The following is a 20,092-nucleotide window of genomic DNA, read 5'->3' as shown; positions in this document are numbered from 1 at the left end:
TCTAATGGGCTATTTGGCAAGTGTAGCGCACTGTCATGTAAGCATGGCATTAAAGCAAAGGTTAACATTGACAACATTAACCCTAATTGTTTATTTTGTGCTCTGCAAATAAAAGTCAATGTTTGGGATAAAAAATAATGGGATCTGAAACACACAGTGGAAATGTTTGCAGAAATTAGTGAATAGTGAATAACTCAATTTGAAACAGAAAATCAAAAACTGGAAGTATCTGTACGCAAAAGAAAGAGGAAAGTCTGGTTTGTAAAATAAAACAAAGCAATCATGATGATTTGGGACATCCAGTGTCCATGAACCCTCTGAGGTTTGCAGAAGTAAAAAAGAACTTGAAGGCATGGGTGGGGTGAGACAGCTCAAAATAGCCCAGTGAGAACTGAGCATGCTGACAAGTTGCTCTTTTCCGTGAAGTAAAGGGACTATTCTATTTTTTTTAATTAATATTTTATTAAGTTTTATCAGTAAAGTAATTCAGAGAAAAAAAATACAAAACAGAAAAATACAAAATCACAAAATACAAAAATACAAACATTAAACACAAAAGGGAAAGAAAGGGGGGGGAAGAAACACATAAAAACAAAACTCCCTCTTTTTTAATTTCTCATCTTTAGTTAACTTATTTTCCTGACTTCCTCACGCCTCCCTTTTTTGTATCCCTTTTTTAAAATTGGTTCAGCAAATTCATGTCCAATTTAGCTTATCTATTTTCAATCCCATCTTACATTTTACCTTGTTGCTAGAACCCCTTCAGTTCATTTCAACGTCATCAGCATTCAAAAATTTTACAATGTTTCTGTAAATAAGTTTTAAATTTCCCCCAATCTTCTTCCACAAGCTCTTCTCCCTGGTCTCGAATTCTGCCAGTCATTTCCGCCATTTCCATGTAGTCTATTAGTTGCATTGTAAAGGGACTATTCTAGACTCCTTTCTGTCAACCCACATGGGCAGGCAACAGTTTTGGGTGCCATGGGAGCAACAGCAACAGTATCAACCCTTTGGTTAAGTCAGCATCCCAAGGGATCGCAGAGCCAATCTAAACATACAGTGGAATTGCATTGGTACATGGTACTCGTTGGACTATACCAGAAATGGGAGCAGATGATGGTGGCAGGGTCAGGGTCGAAGAAGAGGTCCTTGAGGTATTGTGGCCCTGAGTCATTTAAGGCTTTACAGGTCAAACCAGCACTTTGAACTGGGCCCTAAAAGTAATTGGCAGCCATTGCAGTCAGGCCAGGATTGGTGTTGTAATGTTCAAACCATCTTGCTCCGGTGAGCAACCTGGCTGCTGAATTCAGCTGCGGAGGAAGCCTCTCAGGCACCTGGCGTGCCCAGGGGTGGAGTGAACTGCCCATAGGGGTGGGGTGAACCACCCATAGGGGGCATGCTGCCCATAAGGATTGACCGTGTGGCACTCTTAGGGAGGGACGGGGCAGGATGTGCTGTGGGGCCTCCCTCATCCACCCTACAGCACGGAGCCTGTGGCTGGTGCCCATTGGGGGCGATCGGCACCCTGGGGTGGCACAGCGATCTGCCCAGGGGGGATTTTGTCACCCCCCTCAGAGATGACACCCGGGGCAGACTGCCCCCTGATCCCTTTACGCCCCAGCCGAATTCTGCACCAGCTGAAGTTTCCAGATTGCCTCCAGAGGCAGCCCCTATTTCCTTGAAAGTAAATTCAAAGAAACTTATTCCCAAGTAAATGTACCTAGGACGGCGACTGCAATCGTTAAAATCTATCAAAGTGTCAAGAAATCCTATTTCACAGGGGTCTTAAGTTAGTACTTTATGCCCTCAATAATTGCTTATATATAGAAACACTTCAGTCATTCATGCTAGAGAGAGTATAGCATTTTCCTTCTTCACATAGGCTTGAGATGCCCCGACATCAGAAAAACTGGAGATGCTATAGGTTGCCTATTGAAATTAGGGGATGGATTGTAGCTCGGTTGTAGAGCATCTGCTTTGCATGCAGAAGGTGCAATCCCCACCATCTCTGAGTAGGACTGTCTGAAACCCTGGAGAGCTGCTGCCAATCTGCAAAGACAATATTGAGCTGGATGGACCAATGGGCTGACTCTATACAGGGCAGTTTCCTATGGTCCCAAATTGTACAGCCTACTCTAGTTTCTGCCGTTAACAAGTGTACCTTGTGGACTGTTAACCAACAGAGGCCGCTTCCATTTCATTTGTACAAAGTGTGCTCCTTTGCATTAACCATAGCATTCTCTGATTGGGACAAGTTGTTTACCTCTGCTAATTTGCGAGCTGAAACGTCACTAAAACTGAAATGCAGCATGCATGCGAGAGTCTTTCCAACCACTGCACGCTTGAAGCCATCTGTATACGAACACTTGTGGTTATTGTTAGGTAAACCAGCAAGTTGTGGATGAACAGGATAATCTACTGTGCGCATTAATGGTCGAGTGTATTTCCTGTGGCAACTACAACATTGCGTGCTAAAGGTCTTAAGAGGAAGCTTGCAGGTTTGCTGCTGTGCAAGGACTTCGGCTACATATCATGAATAAACAAATGCTAGCAGGGAAGGCTGACCAGACCCATACCTAGATCTTGAAAGAGGACAAGGGCAAGGCCAGTGGAGAATTTTTCCAGGGAGCAGGTCTTTCTGTGGGTGGTCAAAGAGATGGGAGTGATATATGGACAGGATTACCAGCAGGGTTAAAAGGCCCACACACTCTCTGGTCAATTCAGATGCTCTATAACCCTAGGTTTAAGCAGAAATAGATCCTACTGACTTCAATTATGATTACTTGCAAGAAGGCAGATATGCAGTAGGTGCTCAACTTGGAGCTTCTTGATCCTTCTTGGTGGAACACTGACTCTCTGGGTTTCTGAACCATTGTCCCTGTATCAGAACTTGAATTCTGACTAAAACAGGACTCGTGACTATAGCCTATCCAGACTAGCAGCATTCTTGCTTATCATAGGAGAAGGAAGGTCACTGATGCGGGCTTAGTAATTTGGATTTCCCCATCTAGTTAACGTTTTCCTGAAGACCAGCAGCCTGTTCTCCTCCCAGTCCTAAGGCACTCTAAGCCACACTCATTTCAATTCAGTGAAACCTAGAGTGGTCTTTGATGGAGGGGGTGCTTGAGAGAGGGGTTGGGCAAACCACTCCCTGAAGCACCGCCCCTCTCATGTTAACATTGCTCCAGCAAGGGATATTTGACAGGTTAACAGGGCTGCCTCCCTTTCTATGATGTCACATGATTGACATGCGGATGACCTTGCCCACCTGATGAATTTGGCGCTTGGGGCCAATCCTGATCAGGATATGGCCTATGGAGCACAAAGAGTTCTGTATCCTTACTAATATGCACACTTTCCCCCCATAAATGCATTTTTGTGTGCGTTTCTTGGCTGGAGAAATGAATTGCAAAATTCAGAGAAAGTCTTGCTAGCTCAGTTGGTTAGAACATTGTGCTGATAATGCCAAGGTTGCAGGTTTGACCCTGTATAGGACAGCTGCATATTCCTGCTTTGCTAGGTGATCCTCATGGTCCCTTCCAACTCTACAATTCTATGAAGTGCAAACTTTGAGGGATGGCTGAGTTTTGGTTCGCATATTGTTTCGGAACATGTGGATTAGGTAAACTCACCTCTAAACGCAAACTGATTCAAATTTCTCCCTCATTCCCTAGACCAGAATGACAGGTACAAACCAGCGCGAGGCAGAATGCAATGGTGTGGCTTGGGCTTGACTCATGAAGGAATGAGTGAGAAGAATTCAGAGATAAGTAACAACAAAGGCGCTTTCTTTTCTTTTCTGTAATTGACACTTCCATAAATAGCAGGACTGCAACACCTGAACTTTCAAACTGAAGCAAAGATGTGTCTTCGTCTGTTTGCTCTACAAATCTTTCCTTGTTGTGAATACAAACCGGTACATCCGGGAAGAAGATACAAAGATTGCCTGCAAAGCGACTGACCTTTCTGAGGCACGGCGGATATTCTGAGCAAACAGAATAAACTCACATTATATCACCTGTTTGCCTGTAGCTGTCAGCTGCCTTGATTTTCTCTGCCAAGAGCTAGGAGTTCTGTACTTAAGAGAACAAAATTCTAGAGATGGGGCATCAGAAGCCATCTAGACCAACTCTTGCTTGCTCAATCTGTGATCCAGGATGCAATGGCGAGGAACATGGGATAATTAGGAAAGCAGAAGCCAATGGTTTTCCAAGACACTCAATTTCCATTTTCTAGATTCCCATATTTCTGGAACAGTGCTCCTGCTAAGGACCTGCCATTAATATCAGCAGAAATTATAAAGGAGAAGCTTTAGCATACTCACATTACACGTACCAGGGTTCCAAGATCTGGGGAAATGTTTGGATCACATCAGCAGGACATGCATGCCATGGGTGGGACTCAAAACACAGCCCGGCAACCTCACTCTACAGACTTTCCATCGTCACTTGAGTGGTATGGGAAGAGAACTCTGGTGTCAGGAAGGAAAACTGGAGGATTTAGACAGGTTGGGGCAGTGTGCCAAGACGACATTGGCACAGATCTGATGTACGGATCCAGTAATAAGAGCAAAAAAGTTGGTTATGAAAGGGATGCAGGTTTTAATAAAGAACTGGTGACAGAACAGGCCTGGGGCAGCTGTGGAACCTGAAAGTCTGCTGCAGCCCAAGTGTCCTAAGGGGGGAGTACAGAGGTTGTAAGGCAGCCCAGATTGATGCCCCTTTTAGCTCAGGACGAAGTTAGATGCCTGGAAATCCATGCAGGGCACCAGACTCGAGGGGTTGCCAGTGGATTCTTGGCTACAAGCTCACCTGGTGGGCTAAGCTAACTATTTAATTTTCCCATAACATCCCAGAAACAGTACCTAAGGGGCCCTCTTTGAAAATTCAGGTGCTGAGTGATAATTTCCTTCTCTCCCTGTGGCAATATCATTTCTCTCTCTCTTTGAAGTAAACCATTTGCCAGAGTTAATGTGTCCCCTCTGTGTGTGAGGTGCAGAGCAGTTGCCTCCAACTTCTCCCCAAAGCCAAACCCCCAATATCACATACATATACAATATGCAAGAGGCTATCACACTGTGGCTGTCCATCAAACTATGAAGCTGAAAGGAACTTAAGCTTCACAGGGATGGTGAAGAACCTGCTGCATCTTCTTTTTGTATACTATGGGCAGATCCACACCACACCTTTAAAGGGCATTCAATGCACACTTAAAGCACATGACTTCCCTCAAAGAATCCTAGGAACCATAGTTTTCGCCTCGCAGAGCCGCAACTCTCAACATCCTTCACAAACTACAGTTCCCATGATTCTTTGGGAGAAGCCATCAGTACTATTGTCACATTTCCCAAACATCCCTTGGTTAGGCTGATTGCTGGTTAACAGTCCTGAAGGATCATTTGCTATTTTGGCAGTGGGAGCTAATACCTAAGGAATGGTCTCCTGATAGTAGGGGAAACCTCTCTGTGTCTTTCAATGAGACATCCATCTGGATTTGGAATTAGGTGACAGTGCTCTAGCTGAGAGGGAGGGCAAAGGCTTACTAGAGACAGAAAGAAGTAAATGTTAAATTTGCATCATTGCCTCCCTACACTTGCATCATGCTTGCTGCAGGTGCAATGCTACAAATTAGCCTAGAGGTGTTGGGGTTTTTTGGGGGGGGGTCAAAAAGGAGGCTTGATACGAATGACAAAGGTTAGAAAGATAAAAACCAGGAAGTGTCAGGGCACAAGATCCTTGTTCCTTTTTTTTTTTTCAGAGACGCAAGCTTTCGCACAACAAAACCAGGAAGCAGAATGCAAACAGCAACTGTTCATGAGATGTGGCAATATGAACACACCATTGCCCGCACACACAATCAGCAGCTGCACACGCAGCAAACAGCTGGTTGCAGACATCTTCTCCAATCTTCTAGGGGATCGTAGGCTGCATTTTGACATGCTGGCTGCATTTTTCCTGCAACCGACTGCATTTGACATGCTGTGGATCCCATCCCACTGAAGTCAGTCCCTCGACAGTATAATTTACACCCATCGCTGTTGTCGTTATTAAGAGGGGGTTTTTGTTTTTTAAAATGATTAAGAGCTTTCAATGAAGCAAAACAGATGGGTTTGGGAAAAAGAAAGCTATATTCAGAGCGAGCATTCCAAAATTAAGTTTGGATCATTAGGTGCAGGATGTTTGCTGGACAAAGGCAGCTGGATGAAGCATCTGACTGCCTAGCTCATGGTTAATGATATCTGAGCAAACATCAAGTGTCAGTCATTTGGTAGTCCTTTACTTATTGAAATTGTGACCAGCAATGCCATTTCCAAAAATAGTAGCCTACCACTGAAATGTGGGGCTCTTGCTTTGTGCCTTGCTGCCCAGTCAAATTTAATGTTTTGTCCTAGCTCTTATTTTTGTGTTCATAAAAGGTGGTGGCAGTAATACTCACAATAATCATATTAGGGTTGTTGTATTTCAAACAGTGAAAAGTTGCTGTGCTTTTTTTAGTTTTGCCCAAAGTTGATGAGCAAAAAAGAAGTGTCGTATTTTTTGTCCCATAGGACGCTCCGTCCCATAGGACGCACCTAGTTTTTTTTGGGGGGGGGAAATAAAGGGGGGGAAATCCCTTTATTTCCCCCCCAAAAGCAGGTCGGGGAAACAGAACCAGGTCGAGGAACAGCGGGATGGCGGCGCTGCACCTCCCTGCTGTCCCCCGAGCTTGTGGGGCAGGCCGATGTCTGCCCCGCGCAAGGGGCGCTCTGCATCAGGGCGCCCCCCCCCCCGCGGGGCGGCAGGCTGCTATCTGCAGCATGGGGAGCCTTGCGGGGAGCTCCTGCAAGGCTCCCCACGCTGCGATGTCTGCCTGGCGCGGGGGGCGCTCTGCTTCAGGGCGCCCCGCCCGCCGGGCAGCAGGCTGCTATCCGCAGCGTGGGGAGCCCTGCAGGGAACTCCTGCAAGGCTCCCCACGCTGCGGATGTCTGCCTGGCGTGGGGGGCGCTCTGCTTCAGGGCGCCCCTCGTGCTGGGCAGCAGGCTGCTATCCGCAGCCTAGACATCCCTGCCGGACCTCCCGTAGGGCTGCCTAGGCTGCGGATGTGTTCCTGAAGCCTGGAGAGCGAGAGGGGTCGGTGCGCACCGACCCCTCTCGCTCTCCAAGCTTCAGCAAAAGCCTGCATTCGCCCCATAGGACGCACCCAGATTTCCCCTTCATTTTTGGAGGGGGAAAAGTGCATCCTATAGGGCGAAAAATACGGTAGTTGTTTTTGAGTTGTTTTAAAGGAAAATCGCCAAAGAATGGGAAAGCATTATCATTGATTCAGGAGACCACTGTAGGCAGATGAAAACATTAGCAGGATTCTAATAACACTTGTAATGTAACAAATACTATGGGCAATCTGGAGAGATATAAAATATGGACGACGAAATAATATGCAGTTGAAAATGTTGACAATAGGACCCACGGAGGGGATGGTGGGAAGTCTGGAGATTCAGAGAAATCTCTAAATATGAATATGTATTTGGTACTGTTATAGCTTTATACTTGTAAAATCAAATGCTATTATTTTTAAAAGGAAAATCACCCAAAACAACACTGCCAACTTGGGTTGCCATATGTCCGGATTTTCCCAGACTTTTTGTTGTTATTGTTGTTTTGTTTTGGGGGGGGTTTTTTGCACTATTTCCACCCAGGCACTGCTTACAACTGCAGTATTCTGGATATGTCTGGAAAATTCCAGACGTATGCCAACCCTAATATCCTCACGGTGCATTTTATGCCCACCCCTCATCATAAGATCCCACAGTGGGTTATAGCAATATAAAAAGATGAGATTAAAGCCAGTTAAAATGATTTACAATCAGAAGAATAGAGTGGCTCTTAAAACACCTTTTTATTATTCAAATTTTGGTGGGCAAAGCTGCCTTGTCCCCTATAAGTTGATGAGAATTTAAGCAGTGAATGTTTTGACTGTTGTCTATGAGAAATGTACAACAGAACACAAATACCACACCTGGTTATATCTGCTTCACATTTTCTTTCTCTGTTTTAATCAAAATGCATTCGCTAAGGTTGGTGCAGCAACAAAAAAGAAAGTAAAGTAAGGCTGCTGGAGATGCACACAAAACAAAAAAAGAGGAAAGAAACCTCAGATCCTCAGTATCTATTGCTACTCAGCAAAACAAAAGTTGTTTATTTGGTGTTGTTTATCTGTGTCTCCTAGCACCAGCTGATATTGAAAACACTTCTTGTTTTCTGTAATTCCCCCTTTCCCAAGCCTTCACATTCGGAGTCAATAACATATTGCCACTTCATCATTAGAAAGCCATTTGCTAGAATTTAGAGCAAGTCACAGATCGGCTCTGCATAGCCATGTCCCTTGAGGAAGGGTTTGCAAGGCTCCATATCAGTTTGTCCACATCTCTAGGAAAGCATGTGGGCAACTATAGTGGTCTCCAATGCGGACTGTCTGATATGAAGTAATTCATTCATAGGTAGTGGTCATCATCATCATCATTTATATCCCACCCATGTGGCTGGGTTTCCTCAGTCACTCTGGGTGGCCTCCAACTAGAGATTAAAAATACATTAAAACATCAGTCATGAAAAACATCCCTAAATGGCTTCTAAACGTCAGGTAGTTGTTTATTTCTTTGACATCTGATGGGAGGGTGTTACACAGGGTGGGCGCCACTACCGAGAAGGCCCTCTGCCTAGATCCCTGTAACCTCTGCTTCTTGCAGGGAGGGAACCACCAGAAGGCCCTTGGCGCTGGACCTCAGTGTCTGGGCTGAATGATGGGGGTGGAGACGCTCCTTCAGGTATACTGGGCTGAGGCCATTTAGGGCTTCAAAGGTCAGCACCAACGCTCTGAATTGTGCTCGGAAACGTACTGGGAGCCAATGTAGGTCTTTCAGGACTGGTGTTATATGGTCTCGGCAGCTGCTCCCAATCACCAGTCTAGCTGCCGCATTCTGGATTAGTTGTAGTTTCCGGGTCACCTTCAAAGGTAGCCCCATGTAGAGCGCATTGCAGTAGTCCAAGTGGGAGATAACTAGAGAAGGCACCACTCTGGCAAGACAGTCTGCGGGCAGGTAGGGTCTCAGCCTGCGTCCCAGATGGAGCTGGTAGACAGCTACCCTGGACACAGAAGAGGCCATTATAACCAGTTGCTGTAACGTGTACAGCAGATCCATGCCTTGGTTCATTCTTGGGTGCCAGATTCCGGAAGAAAAGAACATCAGTCTGCATGTCACTGTGAGCAAGGAAAGTATTCTCAACTAAACCTCCTCAGCCTCAGTCCAGGTTCTTATTTATAGAACTCTGCTGGAAGCAACATAGATGTAAAACAGGTGAATGCCTGAAGGCAGGAAGGACACCTCATAATCTTCATAACAATAGACTTGTTTCTACATTACACTGAACAAATGTGCAAGCTGTCTTCACACATGTTTGAGCTGCACTCGGTTGTGGGTTTATTGTGTTTGTTTTCCTGGTTATAATGCTAGTGTTTCTGTCCCAATTTCTATCATTCATTTTACACTGCAATACTTGGTTATGTTATGGAACGGTGGCTTTTTGGTCAATAGATAGCCATGCCACTCTTCAAATTTCAAATGGTGGGAAAGAACTTTACACCAGGATACTGCCCCAAATTTCATCACATGAAATTGCAGTGCAGAACTCCCACAAACAGATTTCTTTTTCAGGAAACAATTAAATAAGCATTAGATATACACCGGATTCCACTAGGTTTCCAGAGGTGGCTTTTACAGCATGTGACATATCACATGAAATGCAGAAATCATCAGGTAAGGAAACATTGGGGAAATGCGACTTTTCCTACTCTAAACTTCTAAATGCTTATTAAATTTTTTGATATCCTTGTTAAACAAATCCAGCCTCTCTATAATATATATAAATATTCTGTTTACTTCACTAGGTGCTTCATAATCCTGTCCAAATAAGAAATATTTCTTCTTCAAATATCAGAACATCTGGTATTTTTGTCACAGGAGAAAAATATTTTAATAAGTTTACTAGCGCACAGTATAAATGTGCTCACTCGCATGCACTTGAGGTCATCTGCCATATATTTTTAGAAGTGTTAGAGTGTCTATCTTTTATGAGAGACCTCTTAAACATTTAATGGCTATTTCTTTGGTATTCATATCCCAGAAAGGGAAAGTACCTTACTGGATGGAACTGCAAGTGTATTCGCTTAGCAAACAGCAAAAATGAAAATAGTGACATTTCTGGTATCTGTAAAAACAAATGAACATGTAAATTGGTAACTCCAGACATATTTATACCATTGCAACAGAATTGGTTACTCCAGATATAATTACAATCTCTTCCATTGCAACATTGCTGTTTATGTCTGCAAGACAATGGTGGCCACAATCCAACAAAAAGTGAAGCTCACTTAAGCACGTTGCCATCAAGAGACTTAAGAGCACTTAACTCTGTATTAGATTGTGGTCATTTTTTTTCCCTTATGAGAAGATAGTCTTCATTGTTTCAATCCCCATAACGTCCCATAGCAAAGCTCTCTGAGACGTTTACAATGAAGGGCAATAAAATCCAAAAGTGAAACAGAACAGGTACTACCAAATGCAGCATAAAAGAAACAAGAACAGCATTAAGAGACAGAAAACAAAACAACCCCACCCCCACCCCAGCTTAAAACCAGACTCAGTTAAACATCAGATTGAAATGATAAGGATTTCATCTGCCATCTGAAGGCCAGTAAGGCAGAACTCCTAGGCTCTAACAGGCAGGCAGCAAGGAGGGAGAGAAGAAATTGTTGCCTCGGTCACTTCTGCAACCAGGTAAGGAGATTAAGATCTATTTTATATAACATCTATCAGACCTCAGTTATATACTAGAAACAGGAATTCCTGTCACCAAAACAGCTGCACTCACTTTGAAACCAGTCTTCCATTCTAACAACGAGCAGCCACCATTATTTGTTAAAATGTATGTCCTTCAATATAAGCACTTGTCCTTCAGTATAGAAAATTTATGCATGTTGAGGTTTGGGGGTACATCCACATTTATTTAAATGTAATAAATAAATACAGATCAGTCAACTAAAACTTCATTAATCTGTGCACAGCCATAATGGTCATCTCAGCTTGGCTGCTGAAGATAAACAAGAGAAAGTTTCTGACATAGAGTTTTGGGACAGAAACTGTCCCACTCCTGTGTTGTTTTAATAAAGCAATGGATTGCTGTAGAGGGAGGACACAAATTAATGAAGGCTTTTGCCCGACCTCAGCAGTGTTCTTCACAGTGGCTTTATAGTGTCGCATGGTGGGAAAGCAATAACATTCATTCGTGGCAGGGCATTTCAAGTTCAGCTGCAACGGAAGGCTGCCCACAGATACCACTTGTTTTTCCAAGCAGAGGAGGGAAAAACTCTGCGCAGAAGAAACCTTTAGGCTGAGGGAAAAAACAGAAGAACAGATTGCAGGAAGAGGCATCAACCGAGCTTCTACAGTGCCAGGGTTGTTTCCCAGACAATGACTGGTTGGAAGACCTCCAGTAAAATATTCATGGTGAATTGCTACTGCTGAACATGTCGGAGGTGAAATTGTAATGGGTGCAAGGGTGCATGCACCAGTCTAAGTGGTAGTTCCATTAACTTTTGGGTGTTCAGGGCTCCCACTTGTGGGGAAGATTCTAAGACCACATGCACACCATGCATTTAAAGCACTGTAATACCACCTTAAAAAGTCATGGCTTCCCCCAAAGAATGCTGGAAGTTGTAGTTTGTTAAGGGTACTAAGAATTGTTAGGTAAAAGGTAAAGGGACGCCTGAGCATTAGGTGCAGTTGCGGATGACTCTGGGGTTGCGCCGCTCATCTCGCTTTATTGGCCAAGGAAGCCGGCATACAGCTTCCGGGTCATGTGGCCAGCATGACTAAGCCACTTCTGGCATACCAGAGCAGCGCACGGAAACGCCGTTTATCTTCCCGCTGGAGTGGTACCTATTTATCTACTTGCACCTTGACATGCTTTTGAACTGCTAGGTGGGCAGGAGCAGGGACCGAGCAACAGGAGCTCACCCCGTCATGGGGATTCGAACCGCAGACCTTCTGATTGGCAAGCCCTAGGCTCTGTGGTTTAACCCACAGCGCCACCCTCATCCCACAAGAATTGTTAGGAGGAACCCTCCCCCCATTCCCCTTCCAGAGTTCCCTGTGAAGAGAGATTGTTTGTTGAACCACTCTGGATATTGTAGCTCTGTCTTGTAAGAAAGCACTTTCTTGTTCCTGCCTGAATCTCCCACCCTTCCAGTTCCTTGGGTGACTCCAGCTTCTAGCATTATGTCAGGGTTTGGAGTCAGATACAGGTAATCAGCAAAGCAATAACTCACCCAAGGCCAGTTGAGTTAACTCTTTAATCAAGGAAAAATCCACAACTCAGGCCTAGTGGCCTCAGCAGCTCTTTCTAGGAGGTCCTGCCCCAATGAAGCCTTTGCAAGGACTGAAGGTCCCCAACTTCCCAGTGCCCAATAGGACTCCTCCTCTCCAGGGTCTTTCCAGTACAGTCTCAGGCTGCATCTGCACGCAAACACCCTCTGCTCTGCCCATGTCATTTCTCTGTGAGTTTTAGGAGATCGGGGAGAAGGGAGCTGGTTGTAGCAGGTGGGGGGGGGAGACTCCCTAGATTCTTCAGCAGAATGTCTCCACTCTGCCTCTTGGCCACCCTACTCTGCAGCCTCTGCTTCAGCTTTATAGTCCAAACTGCTGTCTGTCACACCCTTTCCTGCTCACTAAACTCTGTCACCTCTTAATTAATGAATGTTAGAAGAATGCTGGAATGAGGTTACATGGTTTTAGCAGAAATGTTATAAAGAATTAAGTAAAAATGGATTGTTAATGGTCCAAAGTGTAAAATATAAGGTCAGATTGGGTTAAGGTAAATTATAGAACAAAAATTGAGTAAGATGGAAAGGATTGCTGAAATAGCTAAATTGAATTAGAATACAAAAAAAGGAGGTGTGAGGAGGTCGATGAAACAAGTAAATGAAAGACAAAGATATGGAAATACTGGATGTGTTTTTAAATGTTTTTGTTTTTAAATGTTTTTGGTTTTTTATTATTGTTGTGCTGTATTCTTTTTTATTCTGCTTTTTATTTATTTTTTGATGTATTGTAACTTTTTATTGTCCTTTTTTTGTAATTGTTAAACTTTTAATAAATATCATTTTTTTAAAAAACAAAACTCTGTCACCTCTTCTGCTGACACTGCCTCCTCCGAGGTATTATTATCATTATTATCATATCATCATTCACACACCAATCCCCTAGCTTGGAGCCTTCTTCTCCTGGAGATTCCTTAGGGAGTTCCCCAGCTGGTGCCTCCCACCACTCCTCTGAGTCCAGCCAGTCCATGACACATTATGAGAGAGTAGTGTTGATAAATCTGTCAATTTCAGTTTCTCTTAGTTTCTTGTTTTTCCAGGACCCTAGATTTCCAGGACCCTAGATTTCCACATCAGTTCTTCTTTTAAGTCCTCATAACAATCCATCAGCAAATGTCTCCTAATACATCTTTGTATACATTTTTTCCTAACATCTTCTTCTTTGGTGATCACTCATAGCCGAGGAAGATTGTCTTCCATAAACATGGTTTTAACAATGAGTCCGTAAGTGACTGTGGAGGCCAATTCTGGATCCACACATCCTTCCACAGTGAGAACATTGGTTTTCGGGCAAGAGTTGATCATGGTGTGGATTTGCCAAGCGTGCCTTCCTCTTAGAGAGCCAGTGTGGTGTAGTGGTTAAGAGCGGTAGACTCCTAATCTGGGGAACCGGGTTCGCGTCTCCGCTCCTCCACATGCAGCTGCTGGGTGACCTTGGGCCAGTCATACTTCCTTGAAGTCTCTCAGCCCCACTCACCTCACAGAGTGTTTGTTGTGGGGGAGGAAGAGAAAGGAGAATGTTAGCCGCTTTGAGACTCCTTAAAGGGAGTGAAAGGCGGGATATCAAATCCAAACTCTTCTTCTTCTTCTTAGCACATTTCTCCCTTGCGTCCTGAGTTTGAGTGTCTTCAAAGCCCATGACACCTTTGGTAAAGGCTCTTCTCCAATTGGAGCGCTCACAGGCAAGCGTTTCCCAATTGTTAGTGTTTATACTACTTTTTTAAGATTTGCCTTGAGACAGTTTTTAAACCTCTTTTGTTGACCACCAGCATTACGCTTTCCATTTTTAAGTTGGGAATAGAGTAGTTGCTTTGGAAGACGATAATCAGACATCGGCACAACATGACCAGTCCAACAAAGTTGATGCTGAAGAATCATTGCTAACATACACAATTTAGCAAAGCAGTTTCCCCTGATGCATTTACCTATGTATGTTTTTCACTAATGTATGTGTTAATATGCACATGTTTCCCCAACATATACCTTATTACACATTACTTGGTTGGAGAACTGCATTGCAAAATTTGGAAAAGTGTGAATTTCAAAGGGTGGCTTCATTTGGGTCTGTGTATTGTTTTGTAAGGGTGGTGCTGTGACTTAAACCACAGAGCCTAGGGCTTGCTGATCAGAAGGTCGGCGGTTCGAATCCCCATGATGGGGTGAGCTCCCATTGCTTGGTCCCTGCTCCTGCCAACCTAGCAGTTTGAAAACACGAAGTGCAAGTAGATAAATAGGTACTGCTCTGATGGGAAGGTAAATGGCATTTCTGTGCACTGCTCTGGTTCACCAGAAGCAGCTTAGTCATGCTGGCCACATGACCCAGAAGCTGTACGCTGGCTCCCTTGGCCAATAAAGCGAGATGAGCGCCGCAACCCCAAAGTCGGCCATGACTGGACCTAACAGTCAGGGGTCCCTTTACCTTTATTGTTTCATCAAGTGTAAATTTGGCATGCTTTCTGTTAAATGTTAATGGAATATAACTTCTCCCCCATCTCAACAAGGGAGGGAGACATTTCTCTCTTATCAATTTCTCCATAGCGTGGATAATTCCATACACTTTCGTCATGTGTCACCTTATTGCCTCCCCACCACCACCAAATAAGAAAGCACCAAACACCTCACCTCTGACATGAATGCCATCCTTACTATACTTTAAAAGTGCAGGGCCTGCCATAAATAATCCTGGGAACTGCCGCTTGTTCGGTGTGCTAGGAAATGTAGCTCTGCATGAGGTAAACTACAGTCACCAAGATTCCTCACTGGAAGCCATATGCTGTAAATATATGGTGTGGGTGCAGGATTAATTTGTTGATTCCTTCACCAAGAATGCTGCTCTTTGGCCTTGCAGTGCAGCGTTTTGCATAACAAGCTCCCATCGTTTTAATCATGATTTGCCATTCAAACACTGTGGAGCTTCCTGATCCATAGGAATTGAACAACCAGAGACACGCCAGTATTTGCATTTTGTCAATTACATGAAAAACACATCGCCTACAGTTTAAAGAATCTTCCACTGAGGAGGTTAAGCCGCTGCAGATTACAAACCTTTTGCTGCAGGTACAGAAACCTCTGTGAACCAGGCCAACTGCAAGCAGCTGTCCCAGTTACCTAATTCCCCCACCCCACCCCACTTATGGACGTTTATTTCCCAGCATTGCCATCAGATCATCAGCATGGAGTGGATTTTAAGAATTATCCTTTTGTTGGCTTCTGAATTAGAAGTCAATGAATCACGCAAGCCAGTCACTTTCTTCATGAGCCATAGCCAGCTTTTCGGCCAATCCACTTCACCACCTCCAGTCCTGCAGAACCAACTGCTGTTCAGGTTCTGACCAAGCTCATTCATTCATTCATTCATTCATGTAATGACCAGTCTTCTAAAGACCAGTCAGCATACACATACAAGTCATTACGTTATTGTGCAGCTTTCTGAAGCAACTGTTCTATCTTCAGGTACACACGGGAAAGGGAAGTAAGATTCTTGCAGCACATCTTTCCGAGAGGCATGTGTTTCTGAACCAAGCTGCTTATACGAAGCAGGATGTGGTAGACTAGCAAACTGGCAGCGAAACCACGTGGGCCAGTTTGCAGGTGAGATTTCCAAGTAAAGAAACTTATTGACCTTTATTATCTAATTTAAGCAACAACAACAACAAACAGGTTTTCTTTCAGCTTCTCTTCTCCGTAAATGGGAAACGTGTAACTGTTGTCAATTTTCTTACTTATGAAATAGTTACTGAATGTAATCACGATTGGCATTCATTGCATTACATTAATGTCATTACTATTTACTAGTTAGTTACACATCAGTATAATAGTGCAATTAAGTGGTGAGAAAGTCTGGACTTAAATAGTTGTAGCAGCAGCAGCAAAAATCTCTATACCCCTAACATTAATAAAAAGATTTTTAGTGATGAACAACAAAAAATCAACAATGAAATTACATCCATAGACTGAATACAAAATATGTTTGAAATCAGTAGATCAGCTTTAAACTTGTTTGTAACTCTTTATGATTTTATCGTCTTATGTTTTTATATTGTTGTAAACCACTGTGATGTATATTGGCACCTATACTGAAGTTTCCATGGTATACAATTTTTGCAAACTTAACTTAGGAATAGAATAGAATAGAATAGAATAGAATAGAATAGAATAGAATAGAATAGAATAGAATAGAATAGAATAGAAGAGTTTAGTTTAGTTAGCAGGACTGATTAGCAAGAATATCTTTGCATCTTTATTATTGTTTCCTGTTGCCGAACAGGCAAGGTATTTCCAAGTATTAACTGGTCCAAACCATCCTGATCGGTTTTGTAGCCAGCATCTCTCCAGAGACAACAATGTCAAAAACCTTCTGACTTTCCTTCCTGTGTGCTATTATCAACAAACACTACAAACTTGTCAGAAATCAAGGAAGTTGTGAATGCATGACAGCGAGTCTGCTGTTCTGTAGTTCTCTGTGTTGGCATAAGCAGTGAAAGAAGCCAGGTAAAAGCTTCGCTTCTTCTTCCAAATATTAATTCTGTTTGCAATAAACCACAACCTTGCATAGCTAGGGGAGGGGATGGAGGGTGAAAGGAAGGAAGGTCACCTTGTTGGTTTTGCATTCTTTCCACTCAAAGGACTCCCAAGCCCTGCTCAGCCAAATCTCAGGTGACAGGACAAACAAAAACCATTTGCCTGTAGTGTGACATTTCGTAGGAAATGTTAAGTGTCATTCCATCATGCTGCAGCAGGAGAAACAGGGAACAGGACCACCAGCTGTTTCCATTGCAGCCAGCCATTGCAAGAGCTACTGCGTTACATTAAGAATTGATGCCTGGGTTTCTTGTTATCCTCTCCCTTTCTCCTTTTATGTTTGCATCCCTAAGGGCAGGGAGTATCTTTCAAAAACTGAACTTATGTCAGCCACCCTACTGACATAACTTCTGAACTTATGTCAGCCACTTATGCTTTAAATAAGTAATGACTTTTAAAAAGACTAGCCGGTCTGAATAACAGGCTGCAATAAATATTCTGAAATATTTCTGGATCTTTTGCAACACTCACAAACAAGCACTGCTCTCACTGACGCATAACATAAATTTCCCAGAGTTTTAAAGAAGAGCTACTGACACCAATTGCCTTCAAACGCCAAGTTCCTAACCGACACAATTTCTCCCAAGATGTCTTGCTAGCTCTCTCTCTGAGACTTTGGTTAATCATCCCTCCAGTCAGCTCTCGCATACATGCATTTATTACTTTGCTAGCAGAGATGTCTTTTTGCAGAATGCATGAGCGAAAACAGGCTACCCAAGTGCCCATATGATTGATGATGCCTTGGTCAGGCACAGGCTCATATTCATAATGCAAGGTGAAGGTTGAATCATCTGTTTATACAGCAAGGAGCACCTACTCAACAAAAGCTTTGGAGCTGCACCCTCATGGAAGAGAGGGATGGCAGGAAGGAAACAAAAGCAGCATACTCAAATATTAATGGGCATCAAATCCATTTGGCAAGGAACTCTTAAGTCCAGATGCATTACCAAGCAATATTATCTGTATTTACTGATGGCTCCTGAAACTGGTATCTTCATGCCTCATGTCAGGACCATGGCAATTTTGAATATTTCCACAATACAGTAAGCCTGCTTATGTGGGGGTTATACATTCTGGGGATCGTGCCTAAAGCCAAAAGTGTGTACAGTCAAAACACATTGGGTTCAGTGGTGGGTGGGATTGCTGAAATATTTTCCCCAAGATGCCTGCCCCCTTCCCACACCCTTTTTATTTATTTTTCAGTTTTGTGTGTAAAGCTGAATGCGCACAAGTTAAATGTGTGTTGAGTCACAGGCTTACTGCATGTCATCACAGCTTTTCGGTAACAGCTGAAGGAGGATCCTTGGAAGATGTGCATCATTCCATGGTGCCTCCCAAGCAAATGCTCTCCATCTGTTCACAAACTTAAGAATCATAGAATTGTAGAGTTGGAAGGGACCCTGAGGAACCATCTAGTCCATCCCCCTGCAATGCAGGAATACATAGCTGTCCCATACTGGGGTCAAACCTGCAACCTTGGTGTTATCAGCACCATGCTCTAACCAACTGAATGCAAGAAGAACCCTGCTGGAGCAAATGAAAGGCCGAATCCAGCAAAGGAGAGTCATGAATACTATTGATACTCATCCTGATCCTTGTTGAACTTCATGTCCACACCTGAATCCAGAACCATTAGTCCTATTCAACACAGAATTGTAGAGTTGGAAGGGACCCAAAATGTCATGTTGTCCAACCCCCTTGCAATGCAGGAATCTCAGCTAAAGCATCCATGACAGATGTCCATCCAAGCTCTGCTTAAAAACGTCCAGGGAAGGCGAGTCCACCACCTAACAAGTGAGACCGTTCCACTGTCGAACAGCTATTACTGCCAGAAAGTTTTTCAATATCCTTAGTCAGAATCTCATTTCTTGTAACTTGAAGCCATTGGTTTGAGTCCTACCCTCCAGAGCAGGAGCAAACAAGCTTGTTCCCTCTTCCATGTGACAGCCCTTGAGTTATTTGAAGATGGCTATCATATCTCCTCTCAGTCTTCTCTTACCCAGACTAAAAATACCCAGTTCCCTCAACTGTTCCTCCTAAGGCTTGGTTTCCAGACCCTTGATCATCTTGGTTGCCCTGCTCTGTGCACATTCCACAACCTTTGTTCTAACTAATTAAGAGAATGGATCTAGCATCTTTGAGAGGAAGGACAAATTCATGTTCATTTATATGTAGATCCTTACTAGCAAAGGGTGTTCTCACTCCTTATTAGAGTGGGCAGGCTATTAATAAACGTAGGCAACATTCATTCTGGACATCTTTACCACCCAGTAATTGGTTTTCGAATGAATCATCTGTGCATTAGGTCTCTCACAGCATAACAAGATGAACCAGTGTGGCAAGTTCATGTACAAATTCCCTGAACTTCTTGTCCTTTCTTCTAGGTTTGACTCACTGCATTTTCTGCACGTCTGCAAGAAACCTCTTTATCCGTAAAACAAAAATGATACAACGATGGGATGGGATGCAGCAGTGAAATCTGGTTAAATGTGTAAATGAGAACTCTCCCTTAAGATCAGTGGCACTTTCATAGGTACAGTGGTACCTCAGGTTAAGTACTTAATTCATTCCGGAGGTCCGTTCTTAACCTGAAACTGTTCTTAACCTGAAGCACCACTTTAGCTAATGGGGCCTCCTGCTGCCACCGCGCCGCCGCTGCACGATTTCTGTTCTCATCCTGAAGCAAAGTTCTTAACCCGAGGTACTATTTCTGGGTTAGCGGAGTCTGTAACCTGAAGCGTATGTAACCTGAAGCGTATGTAACCCAAGGTACCACTGTATTCAAATAGCTGCATAATATGCCAATATTATCAAAGCTTCTTTTCTTCCTAAGAAACACTGATGACATCTTTATTATCTGCACCCACAGTCTAGAGAATTTACCATTGATGTGAACCTAGACTAGTCTACACTACAAATCTGCTAGTCTCCATAGTTTCCATGAGACTTCTGTTTGTTCCTCAACATGGCAGCAAGGCAATTTTTCTCAACATATTTTGCAGCTTGTACATTATACAATATTTGTTTTGCAAATAACCTGTTTATTCATGCTATGCTCACATGCCATATTGGAAATAATTAAAGAGATGGTTTTCTA

This window comes from Podarcis bocagei (genome assembly GCF_964188305.1).
Source record: "Podarcis bocagei genome assembly, chromosome: 11".
Classification (NCBI taxonomy): Eukaryota; Metazoa; Chordata; class Lepidosauria; order Squamata; family Lacertidae; genus Podarcis; species Podarcis bocagei.
Note: the sequence above shows the minus strand (reverse complement) of the source record.